The following is a 25688-nucleotide window of genomic DNA, read 5'->3' as shown; positions in this document are numbered from 1 at the left end:
ATACAGTCATAAGTGGGTGGAGATGGATGAAAGGAAGGATGGGAGGATTAATAGTAATAGTAATGCAGCCTTAGTAAATAGTTTGACAGTGTTGAGGGAATTATTTGTTTAGCAGAGTGATCGCGTTCAAGAAAAAACTGTCCTTGTGTCTAGTTGTTCTGGTGTGCAAGTGCTCTATAGCATCATTTTGAGGGAAGGAGTTGAAACAGTTTATGTCCGGGATGTGAGGGGTCTGTAAATATTTTCACAATCCTCTTTTTGAGTCAGGCAGTATACAGGTCCTTGTTTGAAGGCAGGTTGGTAGTAATTTATTTATTTTTTTATAAAAGAAACTGTCCTGAGAAATTGAGGCGCTGCCACCTCTGAGCAGCTGATCTTGCACTTTTCTTGTACTGTCCCTTTGGAAATAAACCTTCTCTTCTGCTTCAAGCAACTGTCCTGTGTTCTTTCAAACCCTGCTCAGAATGGACCTACTTTTCCTTCTAATTATTTTATTGTACATAATTATTTATAGGTGGCAATTGGGGTAAGGAAAGAGTAATCAAGAATGGTGGATTTCAGGAAATGACTTCCCTTAGGAAGTCACACTTCAATCACTTCAATATTTTAGTCTTTCTCCTTCACCTAGCTGTTCTCCAGACAGACACAATAGGAGAAAATCATGCAATTACTACATAACATTGGTATTCACATTGTTTTTATTGCATCAGGGGGAAAAAACAATTTGGTATCGCTTGCTTGTTTGAAAGAAGCTGAAAGTATATTAGAACCAAATCTGGATTTAATTTTTCAAAGGTAGAATATTCTTACTGGTTTCACATTTATGCCTGCATCCTTTCTAGTACCTTCTATTGATATCTCATACCTCTAAGCCATGGTGGCACAGTGGATAGAGTGCAGTACTGCAGGCTGCTTCTGCTGACTGCCGACTGCCTGCAATTTGGCAGTTCAAATTTCACCATGCTCAAGGTTGACTCAACCTTCCAGCTTTCCGAGGTGGGTAAAATGGGGACCCAAAATTGTTGGGGGCAATAGGCTGACTCTATAAACTGCTTAGAGAGGGCTGTAAAGCACTGTGAAGCCGTATATAAGTCTAAGTGCTATTTCTATTATATTACCTTGTTGTTTGTATATACCAGTGGTAGCTAACCTTTTTGGGCTCTGTACCAAAAATTGTGCGCGCATTAGCATGCATGCATTCGCATGCCAGCACCCAGAATGCAATGCCCCCTGCGCATGTGTGCGCAATCCCCCCCACGCCACCCCCTTACCTGCACTGTGCCTCACAGCTAATTTTTTGGCTGGTTTGAGGCCTTTTTTGGCCTCCCAGAGGCTTGGAAAAAGCCTCCACAAGGCTTTTCAGGCCGAATAATACGCCCATTTCGTCACTTCCAGTATTACAGGAAGTGACAAAATGGGCCCATTCATCCTGAAAAGGCTTGAAGAGGCTTTTCCAAGCCTCTGGGAGGCCGAAAAAGGCCTCAAACCAGCCAAAAAATCAGCTGTAAGGCGTGTGCATGTGCAGTGAGGTAAGTTTGCCTGCAGCTCGCATGCCGGCACAAATGGCTCTGCGTGCCACTTGTGACACACGTGCCATAGGTTCGCCAACACGGGTATATACACTGTAAGGTTATGCACCAGAGACAAATTCATATGTCCTATTCTATTCTATTCTATTCTATTCTATTCTATTCTATTCCATTCCATTCCATTCCATTCCATTCCATTCCATTCCATTCCTCTATAAATGTAAATGTACAAGAGATTTGTATAGACTACTCTCCTATTCAAGGATCTCTCAGAAATCTGTACCAATCATTTGAACAATATCCTTGAATGTTTAGTAATGCATTACTTTGTAATGGATTACAAATGCTACTCTTTGTATATTTTACAGGGAGAAAAATATCATAAGCAACATTTAATTATGGAAGCTTAGCCACTGAGTCCTCTCAGCTGCTCAAAATTTTTCCTGAATGCTAATATTGGAGTTCTAGATCAGTGCTAGTTTAGAATCCTTCTATGTTAATCTTATTTCCTCGTTTGTATCCTGCTGCTCATTCGTGAGAACTCTTGGGATGGAATGCTGTTCTTTGAGTTGGAAGAACAAATGAGTTGGAAAAAAACAAGGGACAGAAGCAGGAGGTTCCAAGATTGATAGCAAAGGTGTAAGCCTCTTTAGGTGTCCCATGCTGCTTATCTCTCACATCAAGAACACATTGACCAACTTTTATGACATAACAGCAATTAAACTCCCGGAAAGTAGATAAAATGAGTCATGCCTTTCTGCAAACATGTTATGGAATAATGAAATTAATTTAGAGGTCATTGGAATTTCACAATTGGAATTGAGTTTAGTTAGGACAGCTTTTGTTTATTATAATAAGACAAAACACTGAACCCATTTATTCGTCCCACTGTATACTTTAAGATTACAGAGTAAAACCAAATCTTCATTTTTAGATATGGAGGTAGAACTTCCAAAATTTGTGAAGCAGATTTAAGTGTATATTAGATATAAGCTCTAAAACTTTGAAATGCCCCTGGCATGCTTCATTATTGCAAACTATGGGATTAGTATGAAAGCAGATCTGTGCCATACTGCTTGTCCTTTGGGAAAAGATTCCTTTGTCAGTAGATAAGACAATTTAAGTTATAGGGAAAGAAGCTTTTTCCACAATCCATTCCAACTGAAGTAATAATTATGTATAATCAACAAACCTTTTGTCTTAGGAAGAATTTCCATTTCTGTCTCCAAAAATTCAAAGGTAGGAAAACTCTTGGCTGATTAGAATCTATTCTGATTTTTTTTATTAAAATCGTAACATAAATTGGCACATATAAGAATTTGGAAATCATGAGAATTTTTTTCCCTTTCAGCAATACAAAGGAGAAAGGGTTATTTTGTTGTTTGTTTTAATTCTTTTCCTCATTTCTATCCCATCTCAATTCAATTTTGCAGTTTAGACAGATTATTGTATTATTATGAATGGGGTATTATTTCTGGGGTCATTCCGATGTGAAGTTAGCAAAGTGATTTCTGGTGACTATAAGTGCATGGCTATAGTTATTATTTTTTAAGCAAAATAATATTTTGCCACTGCCTTCTTCTGGGATTTTAGCATTCCTCCAGTGTTAAAGTCCAGTCTATAGTGTTGCAATTTTCTTGCAATCTTCTACATAGGGACTAACCAGGTCTGATCCACCAAGGCCAACTAGATGCTACTACCTGCTGTGATATCCTCCAGATCATGTTGGAATACAATTAACTTTTACATTAATTTTTCCTGGTCAGTGACTTGGAGTAATGGAAGATGTAGTTCAGCACATCTGTGGTATGCAAGGTAACATCAGATTAAAAATATTCTTGCCATAAATTGACTTTGGCGCTAAAAAACAAAGACACTTCACTATACTATGATAGCTGGAATTGTTGGTATAATTGGATTGACCAAAGATAAATCATATATCATAAGGCATAAGAGAAAAATATTAACCCATAATAATGAGGTAGCGATATAAGTAAAGAACAGGTGTGGTTACATGACATAAGTTAAGGTTATGAAAAAAAAAAAGAGAAGATCTTGCAAACTATAAAAATAAGAATGCTTTTAACCTTTTAACCTCCTTTTTTCTTTCTTCCTTTTTTCTTTTTCTTTCTTTTTTCAAAATTATTTCCTTTTCTTTTTCTCCTCTTTCCTTTCCTTTCCTTTGCTTATTTGTGTATGTATTGTGGTTGGTTTTAATTGTAAAAATTAATAAACTATATTTTTTTAAAAAAAAAATTCTTGCCAGCAGCTGAGACAGGAAAGCAACCTGCTCCAATTGGAATCTTCTCCTTCCCGGAGTCCAGCAATGGCCAATTTAGTTAGGAAATTCTTTTACTAAGTTCTGAAATAGGGAAGCTCTTCTGGATGGAAGAAAGCTTAAAATCAAACCTGGTTGAAACAAGCTGTGGAAAAGAAGCATTCCTTGTGTTTCCTGACAGAAGGGACTTTTTAAAAAGTGGCCAGCTTTCCAATAGGGTTCAATTTTTTTTACTACTGGTTCTGTGGGCGTGGCTTGGCTGGCGTGGCAGGGGAAGGATACTGTAAAATCTCCAGTCAGAGGTGGTATTTGCCGGTTCTCTGAACTACTGAAAATTTCTGCTACCGGTTCTCCAGAATGGGTAAGAACCTGCTGAATACCACTCCTGCTCCTAACCCCACTAACCTGCTTTCCAGCTCTGTTCTCCTGTGCAGGGCAACAAAAGAAGACTCAGCCAATCAGCTGGGACTTGGGAGGTGGGGAATAGATGGGGACGGGGCCAGTCAGAGGTGATATTTGCCAGTTCTCTGAACTACTCAAAATTTCCGCTACCGTTCTCCAGAACTGTTCAGAACCTGCTGAATACCACCTCTGAGTATAGCTGAGTTTGAAGAGGCAGATCTATTAGTGTCCTTTGCAATGTGATGGAATAGAATCGTCCTGGGAATGAACTGCAACTTTTTGATCAGGGAACAAATTTTTTTTTGCATGTCTTCTGCAGATGTTACCATTTCCACCTCATTCAACACTATAGCGTCAGTACAGAAGCATGGAGAATGGTTCATGTGTTGCTATGCATATGATTTGTTTGAGAGGGACATTTCAAATACACAAAATGGGCTTGAAACGCTTTCCTTTATTACAAAATCATCAATCCAGGAATAAAAAGGCAAATTTCCAGTGCAGGAAGAGCTGGGCAGCAGGATTCCCTCCCCCCTCCCCTTCTCTTTGCCTTCAAGAGTCCTTTTCTTTCTCTCTTCCTTTTCTCTACACATGGATACAGTGCATACCAAAGTGGAAGGGATTGTTTCCTTGTGAAAGAGCATGGAAAATCTCATTTGCGGAATTTTAATGCTTATTAGACCCATCTGCCTCCAGGGTGAGCTGTCTTTCTCTCTGGCACCAAGGCCACCAAAAGAGGAGAGAGGCAGAGACCTCCTAGGCGAGCAGAGTAGGCTGAAGGATGTAGGCAAGGCTACGGAGGGAGGTTGTGAGGGGTCCGGATTTCCTTTTCAGTGAATCGCACAACTTTAGGCACGAGTAGTCCAGCAAAACTTTTCTATTACCTGTGTAGTTACAGAGCCAAGCTGGGTGTCCTGGAACGAGGAGGATTGCTGGAGGAGTAATACCTCCTTAAAAAAAACCTTGGTCCAGCTGGCACGGCTGGTAGCACCTCGTAAGGCCCCCTTTTCAGGGTTACAGGAGAAGAGGGTCAACCGTTTTGAAGGCGGGAGAGGGCTTTATGCCCCAACGGCAGATAAAACGGTAGAACCATCTTCTAGGAGAAGGGAAACTCTGATTTCAAATCTCCACCGCCTTGTGGCTCTATCTATTATTGGAAAAGGCTTCAGGAGTCAACCTCGAGGCAAAATCCAGAGCCGGGGTCCCGGAAGCAGTTCGTGACGATATACAATCGCGTTCTGGTAACTCCTGCAACACAGCTGGAACTAATTGTATCAGCTCTGCCATTGCATTAACGGCTCTATTTCAGTGACTGTTTCAGTGACGTGGAGAGGGGGGGAATTTGCTGCTTGGGTAACGGCTTATCCTCCATATTAAATTACCCAGGCCTCGTGCTCTGGAGAGGACACTCCAGCTTTGCATGCAGCATTGAAACAACACGGGAAGGGACAGTTACCGGTTTCCTCGCACGATACCATAAGTCTCTTGAGACTGAAGGATGCCCATTCTGTTACAAAGCAGCTGTTGGAAAGCAACCCTTTGCATTTGGGCCCGAATGCCTTTCAAATATTACAGGGGGTTCCTCGACTTACAGCCACAATGGAGCCCAACATTTCTGTTGCTAAGCAGAGACAGTGGTGAAGTGAATTTTGCCCCGTTTTACCATCTTGGTAAAAACCAGGGAATCACTGGTTAAGTTAGTAGCAGGCTTGAATCTGGTCCCCCCCCCATTGACTTTGTTGCAATAGGTGATCACATGACCCCAGGACACTGCAACCGTCGTAAATATGAGTCAGTTGTGAATAGTGGTGGGATTCAAAAAAAATTACTACTGGTTCTGTGGGCATGGCTTGGTGGGCATGGCAGGGGAAGGATACTGTAAAATCTCCAGTCAGAGGTGGGATTTCCCGGTTCTACAAACTACTCAAAATTTCGGCTACCGGTTCCCCAGAACTGGTCAAAACCTGCTGAATACCACCTCTGCTCCTCAACCCACTGACCGGCTTTCCAGCTCCGTTCTCCTGTGCAGGGCAGCAAAAGAAGATCCAGCCAATCAGCTGGGATTTGGGAGGCAGAGAATAGATGGGGGCGAAGCCAGTCAGAGGAGGCATTTGCTGGTTCTCTGAACTACTCAAAATTTCCACTACCGGTTCTCCAGAACTGGTCAGAACCTGCTGAATACCACCTCTGGTTGTCAAGCACCTGAATTTTGTCCACCACGTGACCATGGGGTCATAAGTATGAAAAACAGTCATAAGTATGAAAAACAGTCATGAGTCACTTTTTCCAGTGGCGTTGTAACTTCGAACTGTCACTAACAAACTGTTGTAAGTCAAAGACTACCTGTACAATACTAGCCTTTCTCCAGTATTTCTATGCCCTTGTATATTTCTTTCTTTTAACCAGACACCAAGATAAGTGTTGCTGCTGTATAGACTGTGATCAGTACCTGGGAGCAAACTATTGAAATGAGTGTGGTTTATTTTTGAGAATGTAATATTGCCATCTTAGCCTTGCTTATGTCTCTTGTATACTTAAGATTAATAAATAAACTATGAGGCGGCCTTGGAAATGAATTTTGAGCTCTAAAATGTAATTTGGCTGGCTGTTTTAGTCATACAGTAATTAAAAACATGTCTTGAGTTATTCGGCATTTTTTTTAAAAAAAACCAGGAGTGTAAAATGGAAGACTTCATCGATGGTTTATTATTTATAATTGATGGATGTAATCTTTCATTAACTAAATCCCTACTTAATGAATGGGTATGTGTTTGAACTAATTTATTTGTATTGTAGATGAGAAAAGTTCCCCTTGATGAGTTTCTTGGCAAGGTTGATATCTTTTCCTACGAGAGAGATTGTGATTTATGAACTTTCTAATATTTAATGGCAATAACAGGGATAATCTATTATAGTAACTTGGGTTGTTTTAATTAACTTTGTTAGCCATTAGCTATAGTTAAATATTTTACTTAACTGTTAAAAGCTGGTATTTTTCCCAATGTTGATTTTTAAAATCCGGGAGTCACTATGCTGACTATATTGAGTATAATTTATAGGAGTAAGATTTTGGATTATTTTGATAAGATGGTCCCAAATATTAAGTACTGTGTGGCAATTTGTAAAAAAAGTAATTTTACCAATTGATTGCCTTGAACTGTCTTACACATGAGAAGAAGATTATGTCATATATATATAAAATTTATTTTCGTAGATTTTCACGGGTACAGGTATGCAGGTCTTGGCATGTTCGGATCTTTTCTCGTGTAAAATTGAGAGTATCTTGGTGACATTTCGACGAGGTCCCACTCACCATCTTCAGGCTGGTGCTTTCGGCTTCGTGCTTTTGCGAGCAAAGAGTGATCGGAGCTGCCGTCTCCCTATATATACTGGTGGGGAGGTTGGCTGTGTTGTCATTTCTTGACTGGTTGATGGAGTTGATGTTTGCAGATTGGCTGGCTTTTTCGTAAGAAAATGTGTGGCTGAGGTATTGGCTGTGTGTCTATCAGCCTCCTGTGTTGTAACGACGTGGGTAATGGGCTGTGTGATGACCTTCTGAGTTCTATTGTTGTGACATCCTGGGTCTTGTGCTGTAATCTCCTAGGTCGTTGGCTGTGTTGCAACATCCTGAGGTTTTGTGGTGTAACCTCCTGAGTTCTGTGATGTGATTTCCTGAGTGGGTGGTTGTGATGTGACGTTCTGGGTTTTGGTTTGGCTCTGAGTTTGAGGCCTGGATATGTGTTCATGGCATGTGTCCGTTTGCTTGGTTTGGGGGTTGGTGTGTGGCAGCTGGTGATGCAGCCATGATGCAATCTTACATGGGAAAAGACCCAAACACACCAAGACCTGCATATGTGTGTGTGTGTGTGTGTGTGTGTGTGTGTGTGTGTGAGTCAGACTTTTACAGTTGTTTCAGTTTTAAATTTGGGGCTAGCCTACTGCTGTGCCAGAATGGTTTTTTCTTCATCCTGATTGGTTGGGAGTCTTAGTCTGTGTTTATTGTCAGACGAACACAATACAGAAGCCTGATGATGGCAGATGAGATTCTGCCGAAACGCTGGTACAACTTTAAAAGCACAACTATAATGACGTGGGAAAATACCCGAACAAAGCTGAATACCATACATGTAAGTACCCGCGAAAACTTAAGAATATGAATATATATATATATATATATATATATATATATATATATATATATATATATATATAAAATGTGGATCTTTGGTTATTCGGGTTTTCTCCCGCGTAAGATTGGAAGTATCTAGGTAACGTTTCGATGAAGTCTCATTCATCATCTTCAGGCTTCTGTCTTCAGCTCTGTGCTTCTGAGAATATATATATATATATGTATATATATATATACACACGCGCGCGCACACACACACACATGCACACACACACACACATATACATCTCCGGTAGCGGAAATCTTGAGTAGTTCGGAGAACCGGCAAATACCACCTCTGACTGGCCCCCTCCCATGTGTTCTCTGCTTCCCAACTCCCAGCTGATCGGCTGGGTCTTCTTTTGTTGCCCTGCACAGGAGAACAGAGCTGGAAAGCAGGTTAGTGGGGTGGGGAGAGAATGTGGATTTTACAGTGCCCCAGGAGTGGGGAGGGTATGGGGATTTTACAGTATCCTTCCCCTGCCATGCTCACCAAGCCACACCCACCAAGCCACGCCCACAGAACCAGTAGTAATAATTTTTGAAACACACACACACACACACACACACACATATATATATAGATGCCTTGCTCAAAGACTGATATATTTTGTTACACTATTATATAATTAGAAATGTCAGCTGTTTGTCTTTCTCCTTGGATTCAGACTCTGACAGGGGCATGACAGGAAACGTTTACCTTTTTACTTTTTTAAAAAAAAATTGTTCTATGCCAGATTTTTCATTCAATTATACTGAATGCCAACTGAAGGCGTCAATATCTTGTTATGAAGTTGAACTGAAGAAAGGTAATTGAGTTAACATAGAATTATGGAAGGTGTGATTAGGACTCATTGGGTGGCTGATGTTCCAGGGCGGGCCCTCAAACTTTTTCTCTTGGCTTATCTTCTTCCTATCACAGCTTATGCACACTCCCTGAGTGTAGCCACCATGAAGAGATGGAATAATTAGATATTCTAATGGGTTCTTCTTCTGGACATTTGTATATAAAAGAAGTACAGGCCGTGCCTGTCTTAGCAATCATTCATGTAACAGCCATTTAAAGTCACAGCGCTACTGAAAAAGTGACTCATGACCCAATCCTTGCATATCGCAATGGTCACATGGTCAGAATTTGGGCGCTTGGCAACCGACATGTTTTTACAATAGCTGCAGCATCCCACGGGTTATGGAATCACTCCTTTCAACTTTCCCAGGGTGCGTCCAACAACAACCAAGTGAATGTGGGAAGCCTGATTTGTTTAATGACCACATAAAATAGGATGTGATTAACAACTGTGTGACTTAGTTACAGGTGCTCCAGTCCCAGTTGTGGCAGTAAGTTGAGGACTAACCAGTGGTGGGATTCAATTTTTTTTTACTACCGGTTCTGTGGGTGTGGCTTAGTAGGTTTGGCAGGGGAAACATACTGTAAAATATCCATTTCCACCCGACTCCAGGGGAAGGATACTGCAAAATCCCATTCCCTCCGCACCCCACTAATCTGCTTTCCAGCTCTGTTCTCCTATGCAAGGCAACAAAAGAAGACCCAGCTGATCAGCTGGGACTCGGGAAGCAGAGAATAGATGGGGGCAGGGCCAGTCAGAGGTGGTTCTCCCAACTACTCAAAATTTCTGCTACCGGTTCTCCAAAACTGGTCAGAACCTGCTGAAGGCCACCTCTGGGACTAACTATAAACCTGCTGTCTAGGGAATTCTGGGAATTGAAGTTTACACAACTTAAAAGTTCTCAAGACTAAGAAACACTGATCTGGAAGATTATTATTTTTTCCTTTAGGTTTCCTAATGTCCTAATTTCTAAGACCCAGCAGCTGCCCTTCTGATACTGCTACCTGAGTGAAAGCATTCTCAGTGCAGGTTCTCCCTGTGTCCTCATGTGTGACACTTGCCACTTTTTGTGCCACACAAAGACCCGTTTTATTATCTAGGCTTTTGGTTTAATTGGCATGGCTAAGCTTATTGTGTCACGGCAATCACTAGAACCAGCATGGTAGAGCGTTTTCCCACTCTGGTGCCCTCCAGATTGATTATAATTCTCCTCTTTGGCCATGCCACCTATGGATTATGGAATGGCAGTTCAATACATTTAGGAGTTGTCCGTTTGTGGAAAGCTGAGCTAAAGAGGTTTGGGCTTTCCAAGCTCTGCTTAATGCCGAAGCTCTTAAGGTGGCCTTGGGCAAGTTGCCATGGCTTAGTATAATAAACTGTCTTGAAAACAAGGGTTGCTAGGCTGCAGCTTCGAGAATTCATCCTCCCATTCACCATCCTACCTACTGGAGAGCAATTCTGAATATCTGCTTTGCAAAGTAGGCAAAATTAAATGGAAGGCTGTAAGATGGGAGCTGACCAGGAAAGCCAAAATCGGGCAGAAAGCTGGCCAATTTCCCACTGCTACCATTAAAATGCAATCGTTGGTTCTCCAAATCACAGCCTGATGATGTAAATAAAAAGCATGTTTTACGATAATAACTCTGTCTGTCATTGTGATAAGGTACAAAAGTGAGGTAGATCCTTTGTGGATATGAAATTTTAAGTTGGTTAGCTATAACCGTCCCTTTAATTCCAATTTCCAATGAGAAAGTGTGAATGAATGAATTTTGTGTTGCCTGCAGCAGGAATGCTTTTTGCCTTTGTAAAGTGGTTTTGGAGAAGATATCAAAAGTTCAGGTAGCTTTAAGAGTAGCTGTAGCAAATTACTCATATGGAAGGAATGGCTATTTGCTCAAGCTAACTCCATGGGTAATGATGTAACAAACAAGAATATTCACTTCAGACTGATAATACAGTATAAAAAAGATGTTGAGGCTCTAGAAAAAGTGCAGAGAAGAGCAACCAGGGTGATTAGGGGACTGGAGACTAAAACATATGATGAACTGGGCATGGATAGTCTAGTGAAAACAAGGATCAGGGTAGACATGATAGCAGTGTTCCAATGTTTGAGGAGCTCCCACAGAGAGGAGGGGGTCAAGCTATTTTCTAAAGCATCCAAAGGCCAGACAAGGAATAATGGATGGAAACTGAACAAGGAGAGATTCAACATGGAAATAAGGAGAAATGTTCTGACAGTGAGAGCAATCAACCAATGAAACAGCTTGCCTTCAGAAGTTGTAGGAGCTTCATCATTGGAAGCTTTCAAGAAGAGACTGGACTGCCATCTGTCAAAAATGATGTAGGGTCTGGGAGGTGGTGGACTAGATCAGTGGTCCCCAACCTTTTTTGTACCAGGGACCGGTTTCAAGCAGAAACATTTTTTCAAGGACCGGGGGGGGGGGGGGGGGGGGAGAGAATCCGAGTTTGGTAGTTTGCTTGCAGACGTTTCATTACCTGACTAGGTAACATCTGATGTTGTTACCTAGTCGGGTAATAAAACGTCTGCCAGCAAACCACCAAGTTCAGGGAGCGCCTCGGCCCTGCCTCCCTCAGCCCCATCCCTCAGGTGTCTCCCTCCCTCCCTCCCTCAGGTGTCTGCCTCGTTCCTCTCTCAGTCACTCTATCGCTCCTCCAGCAGCCCAAAAGCCGGGGGTGGCTTTTCCTGTTGCCGCAGCTTCCCGAGCGCCCGTTTCACCCCACCCGCCCGCCCGCCCGCTCGCGGTTCAATCCACAGTGCTCCGTTCTACCTGCCTGCCTGCCTGCCTTCTTCGTTTCGGAGCAGCTTCGGCTGATAAAAAGAGGCGAATAGTTATTATTCTCAGCCGAAGCTGCTCCCAAACAACCAGACAGGCAGGCAGGCAGAACGGAGCACTGTGGATTGAACCGCGAGCGAGCGGGCGGGCGGGGTGGGGGTGAAACGGGCGCTTCGGGGAAGCTGCGGCGACAGGAAAAGCCACCCCCCCCCGGCTTCTTTGAAGCAGTTTCTTCCTGGGCTGGTGGAGGAGCGAGAAAGCGACTGAGAGAGCTGAGCCAGAGAGCAGGACAGGCTTCGGTTGCTTCCTCCCTCCCCTTCTTTCATTTGTGTCCTTGATCCCCGATCCCAGCAGCATTCACCGAAGGCGAAGAAAGCCGCCATTTTTTTTTTATTTTTTTTTCTTTGCGGCCCGGTAAAGAGTGCTCCACGGCCCGGTACCGGTCCGCGGCCCGGTGGTTGGGGACCCCTGGACTAGATGACCTACAAGATCCCTTCCAACTCTGTTAATCTGTAATAGGGTACCTCTTTCCCCCTTAAACAGAGGCATTTGGTAAGATGCAACACAATCATAACAAACTTTTAAAAGAGGGACAATACCTAAGGTGAGAAGTGGGCTTTGCTAAAACTGCTGATTGGGGTACTGCAAATAATTAATGCTCATTAGGATGGTGAGCTCAGTAATGCAGTCTTATAATCTGCCAGGAGCTAGGCTAAGAGTAGTTGCTGATTTTACACTTGTCACCATTTTTTAAAAAATCTCCAGCATATCATTTAAAAGTTATTACAGGTGGTCCTTGACTTGCGATCATAACTGAGCCCAACATCTCTATTGCTAAGTGAGTTTTGCCCCTTCTTTATGACATTTCTCGCCACCATTGTTAAGTGAATCACTGCAGTTGATTAGTTAGTAACCCAGTTGTTAAGTGAATCTGGCTTCCCCATTGACTTTGCTTGTCAAAAGGTCCCGTAAGATGATCACATGACAATGCGACCGTCGTAAATATGAATCAGTTGTCAGGCATCTGAATTTTGATCCCATGACCATGGGTGTGTGCAATGGTCGTGAGTGTGAAAAATGGTGATAAGTCATTTTTTTTCAATGGTGGTGTAACTTCAAAAGGTCATTAAATGTAAGTTGAAGACTACCTCTTCTCGCCTACCCCAAACAAATCCTACATTATGTCTCACTGCAATCCCATTCTTCTTCTGTGTCATGGCAGCTACTCTGTCTGAACCTCCCATTAAGTGAGTAGTCCAAAACATCTTCCGATTTTCTTTGGGTAAGCATAATTTGCCATCCACTCTACTCCACACTGGCTCTGCATACACATTCATCAACTTAAATATACTACGCCTGGATAAACAATGGAATGAGATGGCTGCAAAAATTACAGAATATAATAACAAGAGTTAGAAGGGACCTTGGAGGTTTTCTAGTCCAACCCCCTGCTTAGGCAGGAAACCCTATACCAGGGGTGTCAAACTTGCATTGTAATGGCAGCGTCACATGACATATTGGGACTTTTTCCTCCTTCACTAAACCAGGCGAGGGCAGGGCCAGCATGTGATGCATCTGGCCCGCGGCCTGCAAGTTTGACACCCCTGCCCTATACCATTGCAGACAAATGGTTATCCAATCTCTTCTTTAAAACTCCATTGTTGGAGCATTTACAACTTCTGGAGGCAAGTTGTTCCATTGATCAATTGTTCTAACTCCTGAGAACAATCTCCCTTAGTTCTAAGTAGCTTCTCTCCTTGATTAGTTTCCACCCATTGCTTCTTCTCCTGCCCTCAGATGCTTTGGAGAATAGCTCGACTCTCTCTTCTTTGGGGCAGCCCCTGAGGTATTGGAACACTTGTGATGACCCGGGATGTGACACAAAAATAACGAAGTCACAAAAGTAGAATAAATTCCCTTTAATGCCTCCAACTTGGCCCCAATATCCAATTATCCTCGGCTGCATGACAAATTCTTAAAAAAAAACAGTCTATGAAGGGCAGAAATGCAGTCCGAACCCAATGTAAAGATAATTAGAAATGTAAAAACCAACACAAACCACACTGAAGTAATAAACACGGCAGGCCAGGATAATAAATTGCAGACTTTCAAAGGATAATGCAGCACCCACAGTTGGGAGGACGCCAAAACCCAGATAAGGCTCCATGGGCTCCAGAGGTCTTCCCATTTCCAGCCTCCAGGAGGCCTGTTTTTGCCATCCCCGAGCCTCTGCACATGCTCTGCACTTACCTGCAGTCCAAAACAAGACTGCGTGGGGGCTCCTGGGAGTGGCAGGGTGGGGTAGACGGGCCAGCCAGGGGTGGAATTTGCCGGTTTGCCAAACTGTCTATAAAATTAACAATCCATTCATCTGAACCGGTGTGAACCAGTAGCAGAACCACCCCTGGTTAACACCATATAAAAATCTTAAAATTCTTATCCATTCCCCACCATCCAGTCACAGCTGAAGAAGCTTCTTGGATTAGAAGTGAAACATTTTCAAAGAAAAACCAGAAAGTCCAGTTGCTTCTTGTAAAAGCATCTTTGGGACAACCGTGACCGGGTGACTGAGAATCTCCATAGACACTTGAAATCCTTAATATTGGATTTGCATTTTTTTTTAACTCAGCAGAAATTGTTCATTCTGAGCAACAAAGAATCAAAACTTTCTCATGAATAAAGTGATTTAGACAATGTTATGCTCCAATTACTGCAGTGCCTGTTTGTAGTATCTTATTAGTTTAACTTGCTCCTATGTCCCTTGTATAATGTGAGGGAATTCACTCCTGGAACATAACATTGTTGTTATATGTTTGATACTGCTACCTTGACAGATTGAAAAATTGCCTTTTAGCCTTTCTACGGTGCTACTTATTAAACCCATGCACCCATTTGATTTTGAGATCTATAAAGAAACACATACACACAATATTTTTTTTTAATATAGACAGGATATTACTTGATATCTTATAAGAAAAGTCTGAAGAATGGCTAAAATGTTTACAAATGCTTTGTGGATTCTCCTCCAGTCCAGCAGAGAATTGATTTATCAAATTCATTGTGCAACTATACCGTTATACAAAAAAAAAGAGAACTTTTTTCTCTCCATATCAGGTATAGTTAGAAAGGAACGCTTGAGTTGATACTATGACCTGAGTTTGCAATGGGATCAAAAACGGTCTAACAATCATATTGTCATATTGTCAATGCAACAACTTTTATCATGATCAAGTCCATAGAAAGCACAAGATTAGAGATATTTCATCCGACCAAATCCTGGAATTTTGGAAAATTATCCATATTACACAGATACATTTCCCACAGCCAGTAACAATTGCTATGGCTTTGCCTCTGAATTATACCACTGCATCATAAACCACCTTTCTAGGTTTGGCCTGGTTCCGTGAGACCACATCACAATTTTTGCTCTTAATAATCTTATTTTGGACCATGAAAAATAACGTGTAGACAGAACTTCCTGCTGGTAAAAGTAGGGGAAAGCAGACTGGCATTTTGTAAATAATGTTCATTTCCAAATTCATAAATAGAGAGTAACAGTTGGAAGGGACCTTGGAGGTCTTCTAGTCCTACCCTAAAAGAGCCTCTGTGGCGCAGTAGTTAAAGTGCAATACTGCAAGCTACTTCTGAAGCCAGCTGCCTACAGTTTGGCAGTTCAAATCCCACCAGGCTCAAGGTTGAACTCAGCCTTCCATCCTTCCGAGGTGGGTAAAATGAGGACCCAGATTGTTGGAGACAATATGCTGACTCTGTAAACCGCTTAGAAAGGGCTGTAAAGCACTATAAAGCGGTATATAAATCTAAGTGCTATTGCTATCCCGTGCTCAGGCAGGAAACCCTTTACCATGGGTGTCAAACTCAATCGCGTCACATGACATATCATGTGACTTTTGTCTTCATGGAGCTGGGGTAGGCGTGGCCTGGACATGACACATCTGGCCCATGGGCTGCCAGTTTGACACCCCTGCACCATTTCAGACAACCTCTTCTTAAAACTTCCAGTTATAGGATAGCTTTGAAGGCCTCTCAGATCTTTAGGAATCGTCAGTCCCATGAATTTGGACTTAATTAACTGCTCATGTTTAATTTTAATTTTTTCCCCTCTTTGTATTAATCCTTATACTTCCTTACTCACTCCAGCTAATAATAGTCGCAGCCAGCGATCGTTATACAAACATCAAGCTCAGGCAACATGGAAGTGAATATGATAGCTTATGCTTCCCGCTTGTGGTCATAACCTGTCATGCTGGGCATCAGATCTCCTTGATGTCTTGGCACAAGTAGTTTTCATCCAGAAATGATGGTGTAAGCAGGGTTGTTTTTTTTTAAATCTTAACCAACAGTATATTTACAACAGCATTAGGGGTGCTGCTGCCATAAAATGCAGAGCTTGCTGTTTAACTCTTTTAATAGCCAAGCATGGAGGTGTCGTGATGTGGGCGTTATTTATAGCTTCTCTCCATCTAATTTCTCCTCTCAGTAATAATGCAGTGATGAAATTGCATAGATAAGGGTGAATCCTTATAATTCAGGCTTTCCCATTTCCATTTCTAGAGTAACTGTCACTCAGCATTTATTTTTATTTTTTGAAAATGTTCTGTACCCTCTCCCAACTCCGAGGCCATTCAGTTTGTGAAATCCTTTGAGAGGAACATCCGCCAAATTGTCTTTATGGGGTGCAAAACAGAAGAGGGGTTGGCTGATACCGTATTGTCCTTCTCCATTCTGCCATTACACGCGTACAAGAGTTAAATCTAGACCAGCCAGAGGCCAACTGTCTTTGATACTGCCCATGCTATAATTACCATGATATTGTTTTCAAAGGTTCTGGAAAGTTCAGTGCCTTTGATATATCGATACAGAGATAATATAAATTCTTGCTCATGGTTCATCTCCCTTTCTTCTCTCTCCCTGCTTTTGATTACCTTGTGTCTCATTTTTTTTCCCAGGCACCTGGTTTTGGATGTTTGCTGATGTTGGATAAATTAACATCGTTGTTGTTGTTTTTTTGCTAGCTTGAACCGAGTGGCTTGTGTGCTTGCTCGTATCTAGACATAGAGATGGACTGGGCTGCTTTGGGCGCTTACTAAACAAATGACTCAAATTGGGTTTTATGCCATTGCAGTTACTCATTATTTCATTTTGAATTCACAATTTAGCTCAAATCCAAATGTGTATCTTGATTATCTTTTACATAATTTAATGTCAGCCCCATTACATAGACCCAAACCAAGAAGCCAACTTCACCAGAAAGATAAGACTACTTTTATTAATATTAGCTGCAGTAATAGGACCTTGCAAATCTCATTGCGTTTCCCTCCTTTCCTTGTTTGCACTCATGTGAATTAAGGGAGTGTCTGCCCGAATCCCTTGCTTATACCTTCTTCTCGTTTTGTGCTCAAGCCATGTTTCCCCGGTTGCTGTGGTAATGCACCTGGCCTTTCTCTGTTGAAATCGTCTTCTTTACTCGCTACATCAGGGGTGTCAAACTCAATTTCATTGAAGGCCGCATCAGGGTTGTGTTTGACCTCGGGGGGGGGTATGGCCAGGGTGGGCGTGGCCAGCTCTATGTCACTCATCAAGGCTCTGTTTTCAGCCGCGATTGCCTCTTGCAGCCCTCTGCCAGCGAAAATGGAGCTGAGGGAGACTGTGTGCAGCCCGCCTGGGCTCCATTTTTGGCTGCGACGCCCTCCAGCCCTCTGGCAGTGAAAACGGAGCCCGGGAGGGCCACATGCGACCATCCCGAGCTCCATTATCGGCGGCAGAGGCACCGCAAGCCAGTCCTTCACTGTTTCCAGATCTAAGCACCCTGTAGGCTGAATCTGGATTGTGCGCCTTGAGTTTAACACTCCTGCTCTGCGTTTACAGTTTGTTGTCTTTTTGATTTCAGCATCAGCAGCCTGAGATTCCTACCTTTTATTTACAGGCAGAGAAAATCACAATGTGTTTTCTCTTTTGCCTGCATATGTCATGCAGAGGCCATTTGCACTCCACAATGGCAAACCAATCTTCTATTCTGTTTGCATAATTAAAAATAAATAAAACTATTGGTTGGTACCTTTCTTTAACCTTCTTTTTGAAGGCCATTGCTCTGTGATGGTACCTGGACAGAAATGTTCATTCTGAAGTGACATTATTCAGGGCAATGATTCCCAAGAACTAAAGGTATCCATAGAATTTTATAATGCACCTCCCCCCTCCATTCCCATGACTGCACAAGTTTACTATCCCATATTTTGTACAGGAGAGATGTTTGGTATTCCCAAAACCCTTTGAGTACCTTTGAGTACCTGTTTCTGTGTGTACAGCTGACATTTTGGTTCTGTTTTCATGAGTATTTATGGATTTTCTGTGAGGGAATGCAGCACTTCCATCTTGATTGCTAATGACCCCTCCGCACAATAGCCAAGACCACTTAGCAGTCTCAGCTGAGGAGTTTTATTGCCAGCTGTTCCATCTAATTCTGCCTCGGTCTGTCTTAAGCCTTTAGAGAGTGATATAAAGAGATGAGTGTATGCTTTTCACTCAGAAAAAAACATATTGGGGCCTGCGCAGAGGAGAATAACAAAATGCACAGGGTTCTGTTGGCACTCGTGAAAACAAGAAGGGGGAGGGATTTGCACACCTTACCCAACTTGTGCTATGACTGATCGGTGGGGGACAGAAAGCGACATTTCAGCAGTGTCTGGGAGGGAATAATCGTCTCCCACTTACCCAGTCATCCTCCCGCTGTTCTTTTTGAGCAGTGGATTATGGAAAGAAGCAACCTGCCATCGTTCCGTTGCCCCCTTCTGTTAAATGCTCACAAGCTTATTCTATATTTGTCTTGGTGGATTCTACAATAAGTACAGTACTGCAGGCTGGCACCAAGTCAAATTATCCTACTTTGGACATGTGTGAAGACCTAGTTCTCTGGAAAAGGTTCTCTGGGACAGGTAGAAAGAAAGAGAAGAGGAGGATGACCAGAAGCAAGGAGGGGGTGGGCAAAGTTACAGTAGTGATGGGTGAACTGTTAGACGACCCGAAAGACCAGGTTGAGGAATAGAATGTCATGGAGAAATATCTATGTGGTTGCTAAGAGTTCACAACAACCTCATGGCATGTAATCGGTCAGTCAAAAACAAGCTGCCCTAACTTCTAAATAAAGGAAGAATTGAAGCTGGTCTTTTACGCTTTTCAATTCCTTTCTTTCCTTAGGAAAACAGAAAATCCACCCACCCACCCACCCCCTTTCCCCCCCAGAATGAGTTCTTTCACTCTGCCACAGTGGAAGTTATTTTTCTAACTAGATGCCCTTCAGATGGGTTGGGTTACAGGTCCCTTCCGCATTCAAGAACCACAGGCAAGTTCACGCTTCATGTCTGCAGCCTTCACAAGGGCAGGGTCTGTTGGCATTTGAGGAGAGTTTCATCAAGAAAATCCATATTCCCGGCCTGAGATATATCACAAAGCTCATCTGCCCTATTTCTTGGGAGCAAAGAATAAAATGGAAATGACTAGGCTGCCTACATTAAGATGTCATCTATTCACTGCAGAGTTTATTAAATTGAAATATTAGGGGTGGAAACAGGCCTGATAGATGGAATAATTTTTAAATTCTGAATTTCTGGATGCTGCCTGCAACTTGCTTTTGAGTAGAATTCGTGTGGACTGCATTGTTAGCTTTAAATTTTTATCTATAAAGTGTAGTAGTTGTAAACAACCGTTGAAAGTAACAATATTATTTTTCTAAAATTACATTCTGAGTCTAGAAAGGGCTTGTAATCATAACTAAGATGAAGAGAAGCCTCTCTATTTAAAATTAGAAATGAGAGCCCTCAAACTAAATAAAAAAATGAATGAAATAAGTCAATAACTGTATTTTATTATCATCTGAGTATTGTGGATTTCTTCTCCAATGTGAAAATACTGCAACTCCTTGAACCCATTTATAGGCAAAAGATTCGTGGGGTACCATTGATTTTAGTGGGGTTATTGTAAAAATAAGCATAACTGACAATAGATGTACTGTTGTAAATCCTGCTATTTCTTAACAATATGCAGTCAACATGTTGCCACTACTACATGGGGGGGAAACATAGTTGTCAATATTAAGTGAAGGGAAACCAGGAAACTATACTAGGATGTTACTAAATTGATTTTTAAAAACAACAACAGTAACCCCTTTTTTGTTGTTGTGTAGTTCCTTGAAACAACTTTCCAATGAAAACCTGCATACAATGTGGTGAAAAACAAAACAAAACAAGAAAACTGTTTAGGAGTTCATTCACAAATGTAATAGGACTCAAATCTACTCCTGATTTGATTTCAGTGTTTAATTCCTTGATCAACCCAGGCTTTTGAATTTGTCAGTGCTGAAGTACGTACAGGAAAGTAGTCAAAAAATTAAAATTGATGATACTAACGGCTGATTAGTATTGGATCTTAGTCTTCACAAGAAGGAGAAGTCGGACAAGTGGCGATGGAGAACAGGAAGTTGTGCTACGTGGCAAACATCTACACAATCACTCCATGGTTTGGAGTAGCTGTTGGCTGTACTGTTATTTCTGTGGTTTAGAAGCTGTAGTTTTGTTGTAGTTCCTGACAATGTTAGCCTTCTTGAATTTTAAAAACTACACAGCCTGCTTGCTGATTAATTTCTTACCCCTTTTCTAGTCCATGAAATTTGTCATTAGCTCTGAGTGTTGTTTTTACTGTTGTTTCTTCAAATATATTGTGATCTTGCAAATACATGGTAATAAATTGACAGATTGCTTTGCTATACCTTTGCACTGAATTTCGGATTTAGTTTTGTAAACAGACTGGGAATTGGAAGGTTTCCAGCTTTCCATGGGCTTGTTCAAATAGATCTATTTATGTTTCCTTATTGAAAATTTGTATGGAATAATTCAATCACAAATGTTTGTACATATATCAGCTTAGTTTTTGGAATATAAAAAAAAAAATCACGCACATGGTATCTAAGATAGAACATAATTCCCAATTAAGCAAATTATACTTTTCCAGTGGGAGGAAAAATTGTATTTAGACAAGTGTCAGCATGGAAGCTAATGATACATGTCAGCAGAATCAATACATTTCCATATTGAAAGAAAATAATCAAGCAGTTCAAGATTGCTAACAGATCCCTGAGATTCAAAAAGAACCCCAATATCCTGACCTTTATCTGCCTTTTTTCTCAAGTATTATGAAGAAAATCTTCTGTGGTCCCTAAGAATTTTATGATTTGATGGCCCAGAATGAAAAAAAGAAGAAATAATAATTGTCTCAGGTTAATCTACAAACAACTGCTGGTTATTGGATTAACATAAAAAAATTGTTTTAGACAAGGATTTTTAACTCCCTGATTCGGTGAAGTTCAATGGATTATTTCTGAAAATCAGAGTATGCGGGAATAATACTGTCCAAAAGAAAGTAAATGTTGTATGAGTGACAGATGAGCAGAAAGAAAGCCCGTGGTGATGACTTAGGTTCCTGCAGTGGCAATGGCATAAAACCAAATGGGATTATAACAAAGCATTGGTGGTGGGTTCATCAAAAAACTTGGGTAGTGATTTAAAGGAATGACGAAGCCTAGTTCTACATTGATCAGTGACACAGTTTATGGGTGACTCATCTCTATTTGAGAAGGATATGTGGAACGAGGTGCTGAGAAGTCGCCCAGATGAGTCTGCAGGTTTTCTTTCTGATAGGTTGCCCGCATTTACTTGGTTTAGTCATTTGGGTAGAGCGAAAAGGGATGAGAAAGGCAGTATCATATGATGTAATTGGGATTCTTTTGAGAGTTGAAACCTGAGGAGGTAGGTGGGGTTCTCTGGAATTGTGAGTTAATAAACCCATGGTTTCCCTGGCTTTTCCAGGATTCTTGGTGGGGCGTGTGTTGTTGGATTCAAGTGTTGATTGTTATTTCCTTGGTAGAGAGCATTGTGCCACCTCCCTTCAAAGAGGCAGAGTATGCCCTTTCCTGAAGATACCATCATTCAATATGGCCAGATTTATCGACCTGTGGTGCAGATGTTGAAAAGATGGTGGAGATTCAAAACCCTAGAAGAGACAGATTATATAGATCCTTTTTTCAGTCAGAGTTCAGGACCAGCCTGGTTGCTCTCCTTGGTGACCTTTATTGGGACTAGATGAGAGGAGTGCACCTCATCTGGAACGTTGAGACCTCTTGTGGACTTCTATTCTTCTGGACTACCACCAAGGGTTAGAAATAGGAAGCCCTGATTTGTTAGAGGCTCTGCTCTCTGAAAGGGCAGCTTTAGTTGGAAGACATGGGGAATACGTGGCTGTGCTCTTAAGTGCTCCAATGTATGTTCTTGAGTGTTCCGTTATTTATATGAAATACTAGGAAAGATCACCCACTAAGCCAAGTAGAGATGCTACAGAGGTCTTGAACTACTACCTGAAGGTACTACTTGAGAGTGCTAAATCCTACTGCTAAACATCATAACTACCTAGAAACATTGGCCTTGGTGGTTGCTCACTCCCCTAAAAGAGCTGATCAGCAGTTTCTCTATAACCCTGGACATGTAGTTTATGAAAGAGCATCAGATGGAAACTACCATCGATGTGGTCTTTGCCTGCTTTTGGTTTCACCACCTTGGGGTTGGACTGCTGCAATATGCCTACATGAAGCTGCCCTTGTAGGTAGCTTGACAATTGTGAGTGGTGACAACCTAGTTTGTAGAGTACTATAAAAAATAGCAGTAGCACTTATATACCACTTCATAGTGCTTTACAGCTTTCTCTAAGCAGTTTATAGAGTCAGCATATTGTCCCAACAATCTGGGTCCTTATTTTACTGACCTTGGAAGGATGGAAGGCTAAGTCAACCTTCAGCTGGTCATGATCGAACTGCTGGCAGTCGGCAGAATAAGCTTGCAATGCTGCATTCTAACCACTATACCACCATGACTCTTAGCACTCGTGTTAAAGTTGCTGCACAGCCTACTGGTTGATTTTCAGCCCTAGTTCAAGGAACATCACCTACAAAGCCCTTGGTGCCATGGCACCAAAATTATCAGTACTGCCTTGCCAAGCATAGGCCTAGGGCTAGCATTGCTCTGAACATTGAGAGGGGACTGGCCTAAGAATCTCCCTTCCTTGTGAAGTGAGAGGAGTGAGGGTTAGAAGAAGGGCCTGCCCTGTAAGGAGTCTCACTTTGTGGACCATGCTGTCCTCCAGAGCAGGTGTCTTCAAGCCAGCTGAGGAACTCTGGGAGTTGAAACCCACAAGTCTTAAAGTTGCCAAGGCTGGAGACCCCTGTCCCAGAGGTATGCCTGATCCTGAACCTACTTGCAATTTGGAAGAGCCTTAAAATCATTTCATTCCCATGAGTCTTTGGCTTGTGGGCTGACTGGGAACAGCCACCTGGCTGTAGTACTGCCAATTGTTTATTGTGTTTTGGTAGTTTTGTGGGTTTATTTGCACTCTTCTGGCTGTGGCACCATTCGGAGTCTTCTGACTGGGGCAGTTTAAAATATTGTTGAATAAATAAAATGACCAGAAAGCTGTCCATTTAAAGCTCTTGCTATGCAACTTTAATTAAATTATTTGGCACCATAAAACTTACCCAAATTAAAAAAAGGATTGGAACTGAAAAATTGTGATCTCTTCAGCCTCTAGTTCAGACAGCAATACAATAAACAGCTTTCCCTTCATTTCCTTGTGGCAGGGGTGTCAAACGCAAGACCTATGGGCTAGATTTGACCTGCGGAGTGCTTAGGTCTGGGCTATGGGGCCACCCTGGAAACAGTGAAGGACCGGCCTGTGGTGCCTCTGCCAGCGAAAATGTAGCTCAGGAGGGCGGTATGCCCATTTTCGCTGGCAGAACTATGGGCCACCACAGGCGCCCCTGACATGAGTGGTGTCGAGCTGGCCACGCCCACCCTAGCCACACCCATCCCATCCCCCCCCCCAGGTCAAACCCAACCCTGATGCAGCCCTCAGTGAAATCCAGTTTGACACTCCTAACTTGTGGGTTTGTCATAGCATCCAATGTGATTTTGGCATAATTCTTACCTAATTCTTCCTCTGATCCTGGCAATTCTGTGAAATAGTAATTCCTTTAGTTATCCACTTTATCTATCTGCATTTTAATGCAGACAACATTACTTGATCTTTTATATTTTTTCTGGCCTAAGTTCTGACTTTTTAATCAATAGTATCAGTCTAGTCTTCTAGCTTAAACAGAAGCCTTTTTTATAGTCCCTATTAAAGATAGCAAAAAACGACAGTAGCTTAGTGCTAGGCCATGTACTTCGAATGCTAACATCCTAGGTTCCATTCCTTGCATTATCTGATTAAAATGGTGCCAGATAGTCTATGGATATTTGTTTTATTAAGTGTAAGTAGCCAGTGCAATATTTTTCTCTATTAGGCATCTCTTTAAAGACTGGATTTTGAATTGGTCCCTACCACTAATCTGCCATTTTATCCAGGAAAAAAAACAACTTCACCCTTAGGTCTGTTCATTCTCCCTTCACAAAGAAACTCCTGTTTTATTTCTTTTACTAACTTATTTTATTTTAAACCTATGTAGCCATCCATGTTTTCACAACTCTTGGGGGTGGGGTGGGGGTCCAAAACAGTAAAAGCAACAAATTCCCCCAAAACAATCAGAATAAAAAAACGATGAAACATAACTGTTCATAAAAACTGGGGACACCCCAAGGCAACATGCTGCCATACATTCACGTACAAGCTTACTTATCCAGCCTCATCTTACTGCAGCATTTGTGGGAAGGGTCAGCTCTTCAAGGCTTTCTGGAAGGCAAGGAGTGTGGAGGTTTCTTTTTTACTAGGTCTCTGGGTGAGGGATATTCCTCGGGGCACAGCAGCTATGGACAAGGCATGCTTCCTAGGTCCCACTAGAACAAGGGTGTCAAACACGATTTCATTGAGGGCCACATCAGGATTGACCTTAGGGGGCTGGGTGGGCGTGGCCAGGGTAGGCGTGGCCAGCTTGACGTCACTCATGTTGGGGGGCGCCTATGGTGGCTTGAGTGCTCTGCCAGCGAATACAGACTCCTGAGCTCCGTTTTTGCCTGCAAGGGTTTTCTGCAACCCTCTGCCAGAGAAAACAGAGCTTGGGAGTGTCCCACGCAGACCTCCCAACCTCTGTTTTTGGCTATGATGGCCTCCTGCAATCCTCTGCCAGTAAAAATGGATCTCGGGAGTCTCATGCAGCCCTCCCGAGCTCTGTTTTTGGCTATGATGGCCTCCTGCAATCCTCTGCCAGTGAAAATGATCCTTGGGAGTGTCCCATGCAGCCCTCCCGAGCTCTGTTTTCGGCTATGATGGCCTCCTGCTACCCTCTGCCTGTGAAAATGATCCTTGGGAGTGTCCCATGCAGCCCTCCCGAGCTCTGTTTTTGGCTATGATGGCCTCCTGCTACCCTCTGCCTGTGAAAATGGAGCTCAGGAGTATCCCACACAGCCCTCCCAAGCTCTGTTTTCACTGGCAGGGGCATTGCAGTCCGGTCCTTTGTTGTTTCCAGAGTGGCCCCGTTGGCCAGATATAAGCACACCACAGGCCGGATTTGGCCCCCGGGCCTTGTGTTTGTCACCCCTGCACTAGATAATGAAGTTTCAATGGATCTTGCTATCTGAGCTGGTGGGTCAGACAGTTGCTTTCAAGGAGAGGCAA

The 25688-nt window shown here is 42.3% G+C and overlaps 1 protein-coding gene across 2 annotated transcripts in view; it reads left to right on the top strand.

The window, feature by feature from the left end:
• Window positions 1–25688, top strand: part of UNC5B (unc-5 netrin receptor B) — a 230148-nt gene that overhangs the window by 20768 nt on the left and 183692 nt on the right. The window lies entirely within an intron of this gene.

Source organism: Notechis scutatus, chromosome 4 (genome assembly GCF_049901735.1).
Source record: "Notechis scutatus isolate UNSWTSFEM ecotype Mainland chromosome 4, rNotScu1.2, whole genome shotgun sequence".
Classification (NCBI taxonomy): Eukaryota; Metazoa; Chordata; class Lepidosauria; order Squamata; family Elapidae; genus Notechis; species Notechis scutatus.
This window is presented reverse-complemented; position numbering and strand designations above follow the sequence as displayed.